Source organism: Nicotiana attenuata, chromosome 7 (genome assembly GCF_001879085.1).
Source record: "Nicotiana attenuata strain UT chromosome 7, NIATTr2, whole genome shotgun sequence".
Lineage (NCBI taxonomy): Eukaryota > Viridiplantae > Streptophyta > Magnoliopsida > Solanales > Solanaceae > Nicotiana > Nicotiana attenuata.
This window is the reverse complement of record NC_031995.1, coordinates 63,354,070-63,359,588: the sequence shown is the minus strand read 5'-3', so window position 1 is coordinate 63,359,588 and position 5,519 is coordinate 63,354,070. Positions and strand designations below refer to the sequence as shown.

At 39.2% G+C, this 5,519-nt stretch overlaps 1 long non-coding RNA gene across 1 annotated transcript; it reads left to right on the top strand.

Moving 5' to 3' along the window:
* Positions 8-5,140, top strand: LOC109229217. The gene is made up of 2 exons (XR_002068520.1): positions 8-216; positions 4,855-5,140. It is a non-coding gene; the product is annotated as an uncharacterized LOC109229217 (long non-coding RNA).

Below are 5,519 nucleotides of genomic sequence, written 5' to 3'. Positions count from 1 at the left end.
TTAGCTTTCTGGATTTTCGTTTCAAAAGGGATTCTCAAGGTCGCAGCTGCTGCTTTAGTTGATTTCCGCTGCATTAGCTCCTGAATTTCTGGGTGTTCGAGTTTTACTTCGGATTCGAAATTTGAAGCTATGGGCTGTTTCTTCTATTGCTGAGCTCCAACCAGTAGATTTCTGGTCTTTATTTGGCTATTTTAAGCTGTGTTGCCGCAAAACTAGGTACACACCAAAGATCTCTATCCCTACTTGTTGGAACGATCAAATTAATTGATTTATGATGGAATATCTTCTGATTTTATGTTTGTTTTATCACTAAATGGTTTGGAACTTATGTCTGAAATATGCTGATTCCGGACAACATGAAATTCAGCTTGATAAATTCCCATATTTTACGTGACTCAACTGTATTTGATGCTAAGTTACTGATTGTTCGAACTAGCATATATGAATAAGAAGCCATGGTGTATTGAATCACTTATTTCTGCAAAAAACTAGCCGCGATTCAAAAGTTTGGCCTCCTGAAGATATAAGTTCAAATGTGCAGTTATGTTGTCAATTTCTCAGGGATAGCAATACCTTTGTAATTTGTTGTATTTACACGGTACCTAACTTCGGTGGCTTGAAAAATCATCCTAAGATCCCCGGCCTTTAGTCTTTGTGTTGAAGCGATATGATATCATTCTGTCCCATTTGGTATGCCTAATATTTTCTCCAATTGAAGCTATCTCCTGACATGCTTATGTGATTTTGGGATAATTGTTAAAATCAAAAACAGGTTCTTCCTAATAATTACATGTAGTGTCGTGTGTGAGCTTTTGAAAGCTTGTTATGGATCCTTACTTCTTTCCTTGGCACCATCTCATGGAATTTGTCATTCATTGTCATTTGGGTCTTAGTTTATTAATATTGAGTTTGATGAGCTTTAGTTTCGTGGGTAAAAAATCTGAAGTTGCAAGATTAGTGTTTTGTTTGGGCTGGTGTTGAAGTTTACCTAGCTTATTGGGCACGTTCATTTAATCACTTTTGTTTATTGAGTTGGCCTAGTACCTAGTAATTCCAAATAAGCCGATTCCCATTTTTGAAGGGTTGTTATTCCAGCCTCTTTCTTTGAGACCGTATGGAGAAATGGTACAATTATTCTGTCATAAATTGGTTTGCTTGAATGTTTTGTTTTAAAAATCGTTTCTTTTCGATATTTTGTGCCAAACTTCCAAATGAATCCTAGTGCGTAAAGAATCCACTGAAGTGCCTATTAATTCCTGTCCATTTAGCCACAAACAAATTCCATACTATGAGAACTTTCGCATGATTTCAAATTAGTTTTGGAAAATAATTATGAACATCCGTAGCTTGCTTTAGTTGAGTACAATCTTTTGAAATTCGAATCGAGGTGTGCCATTTAGCAAATTTCCGTGGCCCTCGCAAAGCTAAAAACGCGTTAGTCGCTTTAGGCGCGTATTTTAATAATCTATCTTCTTAAACTCGGGTGTGCATTTCACGTGACCCAAATCCAAATCCTAAAACGTTGATTAAAATGTGTTTCGGATTGCGGGTGCATTTCATGTGACGTGATCCAAAGACATGTTTTAGACGACGTTCAACTTTCCTTAAAATTAATTAAAAGCGGTAAATAATTTAAAATTGCACTATAGGTTTGAACATGTATTAAAATCAGATAATAGGCCAATTGTAATAGTTTAAGCGACCGTGCTAGAACCACGGAATCTGGGGGTGCCTAACACCTTCCTCCAGGTTAACAGAATTCCTTAGTCAGAATTTCTAGTTCGCAGACTTCACAAGGGAAGTCGAATTTTCCTCGAATTGAGATTTAAAATAAACCGGTGACTTGGGACACCAAATAAATTATCCCAAGTGGCGACTCTGAATTGAATAACAATCCCATTTCGAATAATGTCACTTAAAGTGGAAAAACTCCCTTATACACTATCCTTCCCGGGGAGGTGTGTAAAAAAGAGGTGTGACAGTTATCCAAAGGCGTCATTGTTCGGAGGCACCATTTTTATAGCCCGAGAACGCCATGCCATGGCCTAAGGACCCCACTTTTATCTTTCGCATATCATTATTCAAAGGCATTGTGGTTCGGAGGCATCATCCTCATGGCCCGAGAACATCATTTCATAGCCTGCGAATCCTTTATTATACGCTTCATGGCCCAGGATGTCATGGTCCAAGGACGTCATCCTAACCATTCGAAGACAGCATTCACGGTCCAATAGGAACTTGCATCACGTTTAAATTTATGCACAATATATGTTGGTATTATTCATTTGCAGGTACCCCGGCTATCACCAGCTGTCTCAGCAGGAGCAATCCCGCTCCAGTTCCCGCAGTCTATCAGACTTCAACCACTTTTCTCAATCTAAACATCGTGTCCGTTCTTTTCAAAAACCTCCATCCGCATATTCCGTCAATGGACCCTGAATTACATATGGCCTGATTCCTGTAAGACCAGGGATATGTAGGCAGCTCAGGAACTAGAGCTCGGTCAAAACTTTCCAAATCGTTTCTTTCGCTTCGAGCTTTCTTCGCATGCTTGAGCGCATCCCCTTTCTATTAGTAAGGTTGTCAAATTTCCTTTAGTTCCTTTATGACTATAATATAAATAATAGGGGTAGGGGGGCGCTAACGAGCAAGAAAACGGATGCGCTAAGGCGCAACTTCGCGCAGCTGCTACGCCCTTGCTTCTTGCCTTATCTTTTACTAAGAAACTAATCTAAATAGAAGCCCTTCTTTCTCAAAGTCAAGTTTCTCCCTTCTTGCTTTAGTGAAATAAGGGGCGCTATGGTCAAAATCGGCCATCATATCTTTACCCGACAACTCTTTCATCCTTCTCAGGTAAAGAAGGGCAGCTGTTGATACCCAATTTTTCCCTATGTATTTTCTTATATGTATACTCAAAATATTCTCAAAATAGCATGTGTATGCACATATAAGCATGCCCAGGAGTTTTGGTATTTTTCCCTAACTTTTTAAGATTTTTTAAAATCAATTTATTGTCTATTTTATCAGTACAAAATCCAATAATTATTCCCAGATTATCATTGTTTGTGAATAATTTATTTCCATTCTCATATTTACACCAAATATAATTAAGGTGATTTTTGTCTATATTTACAAATTTATTTGGTATTTCTAAAGCTAGATTGCATATAATTGCAATTATAGCCTATTTTACGATTAACAACATTTTACAGTTATAAAATTATTTCCAGAATTTTTAGATCAATACTTATGTATTATTAATTAGATCAGTGCTTTTAATCTGGTTTTAAAATCATTATTACTATTTTTGTAAAATGAAAAGGAGAAAATTGGCTATTTAACATCTAGCCTATTTCTACTTCAATTACAGCCTCATTTCCTTTCAATTTTAGCCTCAATTTGACATCTAGCCTATCTCTCATCTTTTCCTTCTTCCTTCTTCTGTCCGTTCGAGGACGAACGATTGTTTTAGAGGTGGAGAATGTGACAACCCAAGGGGTCATCACCGGTTTTAATTAATGTGCTTTCGAGGCCTTGAAAACCTCATTTAGAGTCGCCTCAATTTGCATGCGCAGTCCGGGCACGTAGCCGGAAAGCTTAAATGTGAAATTCTGTGAAAAATGTTAAATTTTGATATTAAAATGAATAAATTTGACTTCGTTCAACATTTTGGGTAAACGGACCCGGACCCGTGATTTGACGATCCCGGAGGGTCCGTATGAAAATATGGGACTTGGGCGTATGCCCAGAATTGAGTTCCGAGGTCTCGAGCCCGAGATATGAATTTTTAAGTGAAATTATTTTCTAAAAATGTTTAAAGAAAATTGAAATGAAATCTTATTTGAAGGTAATGGTATCGGGCCCGTATTTTGCTTCCAGCGCCCGGTACAAGTCTTATATACGATTTGAATCACTCCTGTAATGTTTGGTTAAAAACGGACGTCGTTTGACGGGATCCGGACCCGAAATGGGAAATTGATGTTTAACAGGAGATTTTGGAAATTTCATTGATTTTGAGGTTTAATTCGATGTTCATGATGTTATTTTGGTGATTTGATTACACGAATATTTTCGTAAGATGTTTTTGAGGTAAGTGTTTGGTCTAACCCTAGCTTGAGGGACTAGGAGTGGAGTCTTATTTGCTAATTGCTTCTTGTTGTGTACGACGTATAGGCATGGTGATGAGTATCTATACGTTGGTGTCTAGCATGATCGTGAGTCTTAAATTGATAGTTGTTGTGATCATAAATGACCCTTCGGATGCTTTAAATTGATGACTCTTGATATTGAGTAGAGATTTAGTTATTCTCGTGGACTTTATTTATACTTGTGGTATCACTCGAGCTGAGTAAGAGTTGAGCTAGGATTTGGTTATAGCTGATTCTCCCTTGTCGGGATGGTTATTTTGATATTGTTGTTCCCCTGCTGGGAAATTTGCATTATGTGATTTTTGAATTCCTTGCCGGAATGTCATTGTGACTTTGGGTTGAAGTGAAATGGGCGCGGGTGGTACGCCTACCATAAGATATTGACTGAAATGGGAGCGGGTGGTACGCCTACCGCAAGATATTGACTGAAATGGGAGCGGGTGGTACGCCTACCACAAGATATTGATTTAAATGGGAGCGGGTGGTACGCCTACCACGAGATTTGATGAAATGGGAGCGGGTGGTACGCTTACCACAAGATATTGATTGAAATGGGAGTGGGTGGTACGCCTACCACGAGATTTGATGAAATGGGAGCGGGTGGTNCCTGTCTAGCCTCGTCACTACTTCGTCGGGGTTAGGCTAGGCACTTACCAGCACATGGGGTCGGTTGTGCTGATACTACACTCTGTGCTCTTTTGCACAGATCCAGGCATTGGACAACAGCAGTAGCATGGGAGTTAGCGTTCAGTCCAGCGAGACTCCGAGGTAGCCTTGCAGACGTCCGCAGGCCTGGCGTCTCCTCCATCTTTTATTTTAGTCTGTCATCTCATGTATTAGAGACAAACAGTTTGTACTTTCTTTCAAACGGTTGTATTTAGTACTCTTAGTGGTTCGTGAGTATGTGACACCAGTTCTTGGGTAGGGTTTATGTTGATTTTTCCCATTGTTGTTCAAATTCTTAAATTTAAGACTTTCGCTTATTTACCTTATTCCGCTATTTTCATAATATTACTGATAATTGTTAAAAGAAGTAATTTAGTTAAGGGTTGGCTTGCCTAGCTCTCATCAGTAGGCGCCATCACGACCCCCGAGAGTGGGAAATCTAGGTCGTGACAAGTTGATATCAGATCTCTAGGTTACATAGGTCTCACAACTCACGGACAAGCTTAGTAGAGTCTGAGGGATCGGTACGGAGACGTCTGTATTTATCCCCAGAGGCTACTGAGTTAGGAAAAATTTCACTTTTGTTCTTCCTTATCGTGCGGTTTGGTTTCTCAACGCTAATTGAATTTCTACTCTGTTCTTTTGCAGATGGAGAGAACACGCGCTTCCTCATCTTGTGATCTGCAGTCGGAGCCCTAGGCAGCT